Source organism: Salvelinus alpinus, chromosome 2 (genome assembly GCF_045679555.1).
Source record: "Salvelinus alpinus chromosome 2, SLU_Salpinus.1, whole genome shotgun sequence".
In the NCBI taxonomy this organism is placed as follows: Eukaryota; Metazoa; Chordata; class Actinopteri; order Salmoniformes; family Salmonidae; genus Salvelinus; species Salvelinus alpinus.
This window is the reverse complement of record NC_092087.1, coordinates 108221693-108234518: the sequence shown is the minus strand read 5'-3', so window position 1 is coordinate 108234518 and position 12826 is coordinate 108221693.

Genomic DNA, 12826 nt, shown 5'->3' with positions numbered 1-12826 from the left:
TTTTAATGATGTCACAATGTAGAATGTTTTAACATTGTAGTAGGAGTATTTTAATGATGTCACAATGTAGAATGTTGTAACATTGTAGTGGGAGTATTTTAATGATGTCACAATGTAGAACCCTAAATGTTTGCCCCCTGTTCTGTTGATTTCAACATGATATGGATATTAGCCTCAGGGGGAAAATCCAGGCTCTGAATTGAAAGAGTACTTTTTATGAGATTTAGTAAGTACACATTATTCCCAGATTCCATGTGGTTTTTGAGCTGCTAGTTTTAACAGGACGTGCAACCTCATCTCCCTCCTGTCACATAAATGATTTTAGCATGAAATTTATGAGTTATGACAAATAAGTGTTGCGTTCCTTTGTTTAGCGACCCCTACATTTAAATGCATTCCAACATCACGTACAACCTGATTTCCCCCCTAATTGATATCAGTGATTTATTGCTACTTGTCAAAACAGTGTTTCTGGTGCTTGTGCAGATTATAAGGAGCTTGTTTAAAAAAATACAAGAAATATGATTATTGTGGCAGATGTTTGTGTAAATAGCACATGTTATGTTTAGGTTTTCAATTTATCCCAAACTGTTTCTGCATATTGGTTATTGATTTGGACACGTTAAAACTGTGTTTTGACATTGAGGCTATCCCACCTAGCACAATGTAATTGAAAAGTCGTTGAAAATAAGACTATGCAATCCCATTTTTTTATTATTTATTTTATTTATTATACCATGCCTTACCATTAAGTTAATTATTGAAAATACATATTAACAAAGGGGTGTCCATTTGGTTTTGATCATTCATATTTACAATTCATGTAACTTTTAGTAATCATAATTATTTATGCAATCAACTGAAAAATTTCGGGTATAATTATATTGACATTGTTGCCCTTCTTTTAGAATAGCAGGTTTAATTCTCAGATGTGCCAACCCAAATGTACTAGAGCATGACATTGGGGACTGGGCCCAGATCCAACAACATGCCTATCGAGTGAACTCTGAAAAGAGAGAGAAGCTCCGCAGTGATTTGGAAAGTTACTATGGTTATTGCAGGAGTTTCCTCTTGAAATCAGACATGTCCGTGTTAAGGACAACTTGGTTGCTGATTGTCTCAAGGGTGGGCAGTCATAGTTTTGCGTTTAGCCATTGCGTTGCCATGGATCACAATTTATTTTGACTGCACGGTTTTCCGTATTGGAGATGAGTTTTGTTTGGGCTCGTTCCAAGGGGACGAGAGTTCTAGAAGCTGGTGAGTTTTAGGAAGACGAGAGTTCTATAAGCTAGTGAGTTCTAGGATTCTATAGAATGAAAAAGGAGAAAAAAATAATACGATTGTATATTATTATTTAGAAATACGTGTTTTTTCTTGTTTTTAATTGTTGACAGCCAGTAGACACCATGTTTATATTGTAGAAGGTGAAGCATTGTAGTTGATAATAATGTGAAATGGAAGTTGTTTTCAGTTGGTGATGAGCAAACTTGTCCAACAAAAACATAGGATATATTTGTTGTCTTAAGGGGAAAGGTGTTCCAGGCTTTCGTTTTTCCATTTATGTTTTGAGGTTGGACTTTAGCACGTATAGCTCGTTAGCACATAGGGCGCACTGATTGGTGTCACCTCATTAGTCAGTATGTGTAACACCAGTTCTTTTGTTTCCCTCTTCTTGGGCAGATTTAGTGGGTCTCATGGTGGGTGACTTTTATGTCCCAGTTGTTGTTACTAGTCAACTTTCAGTGGACACTGAGTGCAAAACTGCAACATTATGTTATAATACTTTGATTGGATCAAATGGTTTTATGCAACAGAATAGAGGGTTCTTAGAACTATTGTGTCTGTGTGTTCTACTGAGGATGGGCCTCTGGGAGATAACACTGACAGGAGATTTACAATGTCTTTTGTGTGATTAAAACCTATAGAGACCTTATTCCAGAGCATGAGTTAATGTTTCTGTTCTATATGGTACCAGGGAGAGACGACGTCAGGGCCAGACCCTGGTCTCTACACAAAGAGTAATGTTTTTACAGCAGATACTTATAATTCTCAACAGACAGTATCTTTCATACAAATCTTAAACTTGTGACCCGTTCTATACATCTGTTGTTGGTCATGTAGGTTGAAAGGGGTGTATCTTGGCTGTAACATACCTTTGTACTTTTGTATCGTGGCTCTCAACGAATCATCTGTGGGTGATTTGTTGACCAGCCATCATTATCGTAGAGCACTCAATTGATTCACCTTATATGTGTGTGTTGTATTGACCTGCTCCCTTATTAATAAGTGAATAAATATTTAGATTTAACTCTGACTTGTGTGATAAGTTTGTCTCATTTGATATTAAAGAAATTAACCACAAATTAACCACATTAATAAGTGAATAAATATTTAGATTTAACTCTGACTTGTGTGATAAGTTTGTCTCATTTGATATTAAAGAAATTAACCTCATTTGGCAATGGGGATGTTAATCTTCACTTGGTGACCACTCCTGACGACCTGGGTAAATGTTGCACCAGGGATCCCTCAAACTTGGGATCTCAGGGAGACCACACTTTGGGAATGGAGCAGATGGACCCACCTTTGATCTGAGAGGCAGCGAGTCGAGTGGATACCAAATCTCAAACCAAGTAAAAAAAAAAAAAGAGGTCAGCGAAACACGCAAAATGTAGTTTTTAGAAAAGCCTCGTAGTGTGTATTCCTGTGTGAGGGGGGCACCTTGGAGGTGTAAACAGGGCCGAGTCAGGAGGCACTGAGTGTGTATTCCTGTATTTTCCCAGTATGGGAGGGGTTGCTAGATTGATTGAATAAACCTTTTTCCATAAAGTTAGAGTGAACCAAGGTGGCTGACTAGCTGTAGATGTTGAAAAAGCGCCCCGTCCACTAGATTATACGTCTGTGGCAAAATCACCTGAAAGACGCACATCGCCATCTGCTGACTGGAGTTGGTATCGCAGTTGAGAAAATACTTTCAGACAAAAAGCTAAAAAGCGACTGCCTCTAAAAACCAACGGCTCCCTTTGAAAACGGGCTATGTGGCATCAGAAACATTTATTATAGTGTAAATATTTACTACAAAGTGCAGCTAAATAGAATAACTTTGGTCATACCCAGTCAGCACGTGACGTCCAAGGACGTCGAATTATGGGCCATATCAGGTCTGTCTGTTGTGGCCGCTATTTCGCCCCAAAATACTAATCCCAAATTTGGCTGTGTGTAACTATGTAAATGTCTCTTGGACAAGGTGAGTTTTATCAATATACACTCTAAAAAGTAAAGGTTCCTGGAGTATTCTTTAGGGGTTCTTCAAATTGAAACTGTGGGGGAACCCCTAAAAGTTACTTGAAGAACCTTTTGTGGGAACCCCTATAAGTTCTTTGAAGAACCCCTTATCATGGTTCCTCAAAGAACCTTTTGGGGTTCCTTTTTTTAACTCCCTGTCCACCCACCCTGCATTACAAAAACATATTTTAATAACAATATTGACCATAATGATTTAAATAATTCATTGTTTATTTAGTGGCACCACAAATGTGAATTAATATTTACCAAACAAAACACATTACAAAATTGCAACATCTCTGCAGACATGTCACACCATAATAAATAATACATTTACTTTGTATAGTGCTTTTCATGACATTTAAAATATATAAAATAGTGATGTACAATAAAAACAACGTACATTAAAAATGAATCATAGGTAAACTAACAATATTGTAGACTTGATGCTAAATACAGATTTTTCAGCTTTAGTGTGTATATCGTATCCACTTAGTTATGTTAGGAAGTTTGCCATCTTTATGACCGGCCCTGGTAACTTCACCCCAACTTATCTTATCCCCAGAACACAGTAACTTAATAGGTTTTTCTGACATTTTTGGGAAATTTAAGGGAAAATATAAAAATACAGCCCTAGCAGAGCCTCAAGTCCCATGGGGACGTCCTCGAGGGCGTGGATGTTCTCCCCATCAAAGGCCAGCGGGATTTCACTCTCACGGAGAAATGGATTTCCACCGATGTGCAGTAAAGGAGTGAAGAGCGGTGAAATCTGTGTCAACAAAAGTAAGAAAAGATTAACCTGTTTGGGCTGCAAGGGGCAGTATTAACCTGTTTGGGCTGCAAGGGGCAGAAAACACTCTCTAGTTTCTAAAACCATTTGAATTATTTCTCTGAGTGAAACAGAACTCATTCTGCAGCACACTTCCTGACCAGGAAGTGGAAAGTCTGAAACCGAGGCTCTCTTCTACTTCCTGCCTATAAATGGGCATGAGATCTATTAGTATACATGCACGTCATACACCTTCCCCTGGATGTCAAGAGGCTGTGAGAGAAGAAATGAGGTGATTATCTTGGTCTGAGATGGAACACATCATCTTGGACAAAACGTGTCCCCCATTTTCGGTACTCTGAAGAGCGCGACGTGGACAGTGGGATTGCCTTCTCTTTAGCTGCCGTAATAGGCGACTACTATCTACGCTTTGATTTTATTTGATACATGTCACCATATCATCGTAAAGTATGTTTTTTCAATATAGTTTCATCAGATTATTGAAACATTTTCGGGAGTTTTGCCGTGTTCCGTTCTCTTCCGTTTGTTGACATGGAGAGATTCGCGCCACTTGGCTAGTGTGCATGTTAATTGAAGAGGGAAAGTTGCCGTTCTAAATCCAAACAACGACTGTTCTGGACAAAGGACACCTTGTCCAACATTCTGATGGAAGATCAGCAAAAGTAAGAAACATTTTATGATGCTATTTCATATATCTGTCGTGCATGTGAACTAGTCGTCGGCGCCCAAGTGTTTCTGGCTATTGTGGCTACGCTAATATAACGCTACATTTTGTTTTCGCTGTAAAACACTTAATAAATCGGAAATATTGTCTGGAATCACAAGATGCCTGTCTTTCAATTGCTGTACACTATGTATTTTTCAGAAATGTTTTATGATGAGTAATTAGGTATTTGACGTTGGTGTCTGTAAATATTATGGCTGCTTTCGGTGCAATTTCTGATTGTAGCTGCAATGTAAACTATGATTTATACCTGAAATATGCACATTTTTCGAACAAAACATATGCTATACAATAAATATGTTATCAGACTGTCATCTGATGAAGTTGTTTCTTGGTTAGTGGCTATTTATATCTTTATTTGGACGAATTAGTGATAGCTACTGATGGAGTAAAAAACTGGTGGAGTAAAAAAAGTGGTGTCTTTTGCTAACGTGGTTAGCTAATAGATTTACATATTGTGTCTTCCCTGTAAAACATTTTAAAAATCGGACATGTTGGCTGGATTCACAAGATGTGTACCTTTCATATGCTGTATTGGACTTGTTAATGTGTGAAAGTTAAATATTTAAAAAAAAAATATTTTGAATTTCGCGCCCTGCACTTGAGTTGGCTGTTGTCATAAGTGTACCGACGTCGGGCTTGCAGCCAGAAGAAGTTTTAATACACATACAACGTACATGTAACGTTTCCAAAATGGGATAGTATTGTACATGTAACGTTTCCAAAATGGGATAGTATTGTACATGTAACGTTTCCAAAATGGGATAGTATTGTCCATGTAACGTTTCCAAAATGGGATAGTATTGTCCATGTAACGTTTCCAAAATGGGATAGTATTGTCCATGTAACGTTTCCAAAATGGGATAGTATTGTACATGTAACGTTTCCAAAATGGGATAGTATTGTACATGTAACGTTTCCAAAATGGGATAGTATTGTCCATGTAACGTTTCCAAAATGGGATAGTATTGTACATGTAACGTTTCCAAAATGGGATAGTATTGTCCATGTAACGTTTCCAAAATGGGATAGTATTGTACATGTAACGTTTCCAAAATGGGATAGTATTGTCCATGTAACGTTATGCCCCCTTGTGAGTTAATAGTATTGCATGCTGTAGCAGGCTATATAAAGAGGAAGACCTCCATTGACGATTCAGTTCGTTGTAACATCTCGTCTGGACAGGTCACCGTCCTTAGTTAGTTAGTTAGTTAACGTTAGCTAGTTCATTATCACAAAAGTAAGAAATAGTCTAGATTGGAAACTTACGTTAATGAGTGTAAAGCCATGTTGGCTTTATGGAAACGATATACAATATATGGGAAAGAATATAGTTGAGGGAAATAATCCAAACCTAGTTGTGCCTAGTTAGGACATAACGTTAGCTAGCTAGATAACGGTACTGTACTGTAGCTCATACAACGCCGACGGTCAAACCCGGTTTTCTAATATTTACGGAAATTAACTATAGTAACGTTATGGAAGCTATTCACAGAAAACCATCATTGTATTCGTTATTTATTAATAGTATGTTATATTATTATATAAAATATTTCGAGACATATTCAGAGCCAAACATCAACCAAAACTTAACCTTTTTAACTGTTGTCGCATCCAAACTTGTCACCATCGTTTTCAGTTGTAATTGCGAAGTTCCCGGAAGAAGTCCAGCAACAACGGAGGTTCCTCGATGAACCCACCTTCTAACAAGTTCTTTGAAGAACCTTTTGGGGCTGTTTTTCATTGACCAAGAACCCTACGGTTCTTAGGGGATCTGAGAACAACTCCAGTTGAACCCTTCATTTTTAGAGTTGTAGTCGGCTCTATTTACTCTCAGATTCAAACATGCTGATTAGCATCAACGATCAAGTCAGCTGCTGCTGCTCCAATACAGTATGAGGTGAGACGGTGAACTGATGTTGAACCGGGCAGTCAGCTGCTGCTGCTCCAATACAGTATGAGGTGAGACGGTGAACTGATGTTGAACCGGGCAGTCAGCTGCTGCTGTTCCAATACAGTATGAGGTGAGACGGTGAACTGACGTTGAACCGGGCAGTCAGCTGCTCCAATACAGTATGAGGTGAGACGGTGAACTGATGTTGAACCGGGCAGTCAGCTGCTGCTGCTCCAATACAGTATGAACACACAACACTATGTTTGGAGACCAAAAGGCACAGCACACCAACATCAAAACCTCATCCCAACTGTAAAGTCTGGTGGAGGGAGCGTCATGGTTTGGGGCTGCTTTGCTGCCTCAGGGTCTGGACAGCTTGCTATCATCGACGGAAAAATACCAACTATATCAAGACATTTTGCAGGAGAATGTTAGGCTGTCTGTCCGCCAATTGAAGCTCAACAGAAGTTGGGTGATGCAACAGAGTAGTTTCTCTAGAGATAAATCAGATCCAGACTGAACTGTGTGATGTAGTAGGGAGTTGTAGTTTCTCTAGAGATAAATCAGACCCAGACTGAACTGTGTGATGTAGTAGGGAGTTGTAGTTTCTCATGAGATAAATCAGATCCAGCCTGAACTGTGTGATGTTGTAGGGAGTTGTAGTTTCTCATGAGATAAATCAGACCCAGACTGAACTGTGTGATGTAGTAGGGAGTTGTAGTTTCTCATGAGATACATCAGATCCAGACTGAACTGTGTGATGTAGTAGGGAGTCGTAGTTTCCAACAGGCCAATATTCTACATAGTTTAGCGCATAAAACGTAATTAACTACAGTGACCATAATCCATTGTCTTGTCTGTGTTTCTTTTACACCTGCTATGTAAAAGAGACAGAAAAATGCACGATGGTCAATGCAATCAGGGATCCTTGGGACATCCCTACCCTAACCCCTGACCTTAACCATTTTAAATGTCAACTTCAACGGGCTAGGGACGTCCCAAGGATGTATCTCTACCTGAAAATACATGATCTAAGTGATTGATCGTTGGTATTCAACAGTCATAAAGCCTTATTTACTAAAATAGTGATTTTGTCAGACAGCAGCTCTACACTTTATTGACTGACTGATCCATTCATCCTTCCATCCCTCCTCAGCCGTCCTCTCCTCTGAAGACTCAGTGAGGGTGGAGCTCAGTCAGAGAGCTGTTGAGGGACTGGTTAGGAAGAACACTTCTACAGCCAGAGAGGTGAGAGGTCACACATGGTTTAGATGGTAAATATTTATGTCCCCTTAGTGGTTCATCACGTAAGCAAAAGGGAATATGTTCCATCATCTATGTTTATTTACATTAGTGCAAATTGTCCACTGATATTGGTGTAATTTCTCACCCCTTTTGGCTGTATGAAAGTTCATTTCCCCTCAGGCACACACATTTGTTCTTTGATATTATGAAGGTAATTTGTGTCAAATGTTCTTTTCCCAACTCATTCACCCCATCTCTTTATATTGCTTATTTATATTCAGTGGCCTGACTGCATCCAGACTATGTCAAAGGCCCATCCTGGTAGATCTGAACCGAATGCAGCTTGGTGTGATCAGATGACAGAAGTCAGGTGTAACTGAGGCCATAGATGCTCCATATCCATTACTTTAAGTGTTTTATATAATATGACTAAATGTGTTTCTGTGTTGCAGGGGCAGTCAAGAAATGGAACGGCAAGGTCACAGAACATGACATAAGCAGAGCTGTGGGAGACCACCTCAAGCCCCCGGTAGAGCCGGGGGTGGTGTTTACCACTCCACCAGCAGAGCTGTGGGAGACCACCTCAAGCCCCTGGTAGAGCCGGGGGTGGTGTTTACCACTCCACCAGCAGAGCTGTGGGAGACCACCTCAAGCCCCTGGTAGAGCCGGGGGTGGTGTTTACCACTCCACCAGCAGAGCTGTGGGAGACCACCTCAAGCCCCTGGTAGAGCCGGGGGTGGTGTTTACCACTCCACCAGCAGAGCTGTGGGAGACCACCTCAAGCCCCTGGTAGAGCCGGGGGTGGTGTTTACCACTCCACCAGCAGAGCTGTGGGAGACCACCTCAAGCCCCTGGTAGAGCCGGGGGTGGTGTTTACCACTCCACCACGCCTTCAGCAGGCTGGAAATGTGGGGTTGATCTGTTTGATCCATTTGTTTGTTTAATAGTTGAATCCTTTGATGTATTACTGATTTCAAAATGTTTCGTTTTCAACAAATGCACTGGGTTGGTTGAAAAGTGATAGTAAACCACTACTACTGTTTTTGATATACTTCATTTATACGGTTTTTCATACTAAGATGGACCAAGATATATATTTTTTGTCAACAAAAATGTTGTGTATTTAACTAGGGAAGAACAAATTCTTATTTAAATGATGGTCTACAGGGGAACCGTGGGTTAACTGCCTTGTTCAGGGGCAGAATGACAGATTTTTACCTTGTCAGCTCGGGATTCGATCCAGCAAATTTTCAGTTACTGGCCCTACGCTCCAACCACTAGGCTACCTGCTGCCCCGAATATGTGTTGCTTTTGCAAGAGTCTGTTGATTGGTCGGTCATTGGGTTCATTCGTTTCACAATATGTTCAAATCAAGCTTTATTTATATAGCAACATTTCAGGCATGGCTTCACAGAAAGAAAAAAATTACAAAATCTCACATTTACTACACAACAAACATCAGGGTAAAAAACAAGATTAAATGGAAAACTAATGAGCATTTTAAGGAAATTACATTTGATTAAAATATTAACAATATGATTCAATATCCAACTCAAAATATAAGCGTGTTTTACTCCATTGTTTGTTGTTACGTTCCCCAGCAAGAAAACATAAATGTCACTTAAATAGAAGAGGGAACTATCAAAGAGTCACTGACAACAACAACTAAACAGGTGGGGTTTTAGGAGGGGCTCTGAAAGACACTATGGGGGTGTCCACTGAAAGTTGACTAGTAACAACAACTGGGACCTAAAAGACACCCACCATGAGACCCACTAAATCTGCCCAAGAAGAGGAAAACAAAAGAAAAACCCACAACAAACTTAAAAGACAGGAAGCAAACCAAAAAGTGGAGCAACTAAAGGTGTTGACTCTCCACATCTATCAAGACAACTGGAGCACTGGGCCAGACACTCTTAAATAGAACCTGGACCAGCTCAGGTGAAACACCTTCCCACTAACGAGATGGACAAGCCAGCACAGGTGTAACACATACTGACTAACGAGGTGACACCAATCAGTGCGCCCTACGTGCTAACGAGCTATACGTGCTAACGAGCTATACGTGCTAAAGTCCAACCTCAAAACATAAATGGAAAAACCAAAGACTGTAACTCCTTCCCTTTAGGACAACAAATATATTTTATATTTATGACTCAATTTATAAGGATTGTTAATAAAATTGATATAGACTGATTTATTATACTGCGCCCATGTGTATAAGCTGCAAGTACGTTGAAATTAAATAGTTTTCTTTTCAACTTTCAACTAAAACGAAACTTATATTGTTTCAACTAGAACCAAAATAATATTGTACGTCGGTCATAGTCTTATTTTCAACGACAGTTTGCTAGGTGGGATATCCCCAATGTCACAGTTTGCTAGGTAGGATATCCCCAATGTCACAGATTAAACGTGTCCAAATCAATAGTCCAAATGCAGAAACAGTTTGTGATAAATTGAAAACATAAAATGTACTATATACACAAACATCTGCCACAATAATCTTATTACTTAAACAAGCACCTTATAAACTGCACAAGCACCAGAAACACTGTTGTTTTGACAAGTAGCAATAAATCACTGATATCAATTAAGGGGGAAATCAGGCTGTTCGTGCTGTTGAAACTAACACAAGTAAAAAAACACATGGAAATGGGAGATATCTTTTCCCTCACTGATTAGAGGACAACCTGCAGAAGACAGTCAGCTACATTTTGGAGTGATGCATTTAAATTTAGAGGTCACTAAACAATGGAACGCAACACTTATTTGTCATAACTCATCGATATCATGTTGAAATCAATTGTGCGAGAGGAGGGAGATGAGGTTGCACGTCCTGTTAAAACTAACAACTCAAAAACCACATGGAATCTGGGAATAATGTGTACATCCCTGGTTAGAGGACAATTTGTAGAAAACAGCTCGCTACATGTTGATTCAAGTGGGTTGCCAACATGGTAAGTGTAACACAACCCTTTTTTTGTTAGTCACTTTTTGTTAAATCACATAAATAGTACTCTTCCAATTCAGAGCCTGGATTTTCCCCCTGAGGCTAATATCCATATCATGTTGAAATCAATAGAACAGGGGACAAACGTTTAGGGTTCTACATTGTGACATCATTAAAATACTCCTACTACTATGTTAAAACATTCTACATTGTGACATCATTTCATTGATATCATGAAACAACTCCTTCATGTATGTATTTTCTGATGTTTGATCAGCGATCTTTTATCAGAGTATCTCTTGTCACATTGATCACAGCTATGAGATTTCTCTCCAGTGTGTGTTCTCTGGTGTGAAGTCAGATTGCTCGATGCAGCAAAGCTCTTCCCACATTGACCACAGCTATAAGATTTCTCGCCTGTGTGTGTTCTCTGGTGTAGAGTAAGATTAAGATTGCAAGATGCCGCAAAACTCTTCCCACGTTGACCACTGGTGTTGAGTCAGCTTGCCAGATTGAACAAAACCCTTCCCACATTGACCACAGGTATACGGTTTCTCTCCTGTGTGTGTTCTCTGGTGTTGAGTCAGCTTGCCAGATTGAACAAAACCCTTCCCACATTGACCACAGCTATAAGATTTCTCTCCTGTGTGGATTCTCTGATGAATTTTAATGCCTGATGAGGTGAATCTCTTCCCACAGTCAGAGCAGCAGTGAGATTTCTTTCCTTTGGGTCTCTTCTGGTGTTTCTTGAGGTGTTTTGACATGGAGAGACTCTTCTCTGCCTCGTCAGCATCATGAGGTTGTTGAGGCTCCCCAGAGTATCCACGATAGTCCCGTATCTCTCCTGTGTGAACAACAAAGTCAGACAGATGATTAAAGGCCCACAACAGCGGTAATCCACTGTAAAAGGTGATGCCAACAGCATAGCCATGATGTTGTACAACAATTGATGTCTGTAATGAATGTTAAAATTATGCAACACAACTTGATTGTAGAAACTCCTCCCTGCTAATGAGGAAACCACTTGTTATGGATGTAGTATATCTGGTAATGAGGAAACCACTAGTTATGGATGTAGTATATCTGGTAATGAGGAAACCACTAGTTATGGATGTAGTATATCTGGTAATGAGGAAACCACTAGTTATGGATGTAGTATATCTGCTAATGAGGAAACCACTAGTTATGGATGTAGTATATCTGGTAATGAGGAAACCACTAGTTATGGATGTAGTATATCTGGTAATGAGGAAACCACTAGTTATGGATGTAGTATATCTGGTAATGAGGAAACCACTAGTTATGTAGTATATCTGGTAATGAGGAAACCACTAGTTATGGATGTAGTATATCTGGTAATGAGGAAACCACTAGTTATGGATGTAGTATATCTGCTAATGAGGAAACCACTAGTTATGGATGTAGTATATCTGGTAATGAGGAAACCACTAGTTATGGATGTAGTATATCTGCTAATGAGGAAACCACTAGTTATAGATGTAGTATATCTGGTAATGAGGAAACCACTAGTTATGGATGTAGTATATCTGGTAATGAGGAAACCACTAGTTATGGATGTAGTATATCTGGTAATGAGGAAACCACTAGTTATGGATGTAGTATATCTGGTAATGAGGAAACCACTAGTTATGGATGTAGTATATCTGCCTGGAGCAAAAATGGTGAGCAAAGATTTTAGTTTTTCACGATGTATTCTGAATGTGAATGGGGGAAAACTCAGGGGAGTAACCTCCATTTACAAGTTGCTTATGAGTACATTTCACACTACTTTGGATTATAATTGTAAGGCTCGTCTGAATGTCCTGCTTAATATAATGTTTGTGTCATCACAAATCAACCGCTTTGTACTTAAAAAACACTTCAACCAGTAAATTGCTCTTTGGCTAGCTTTTCCATCAGCCTGACAATGAGGGT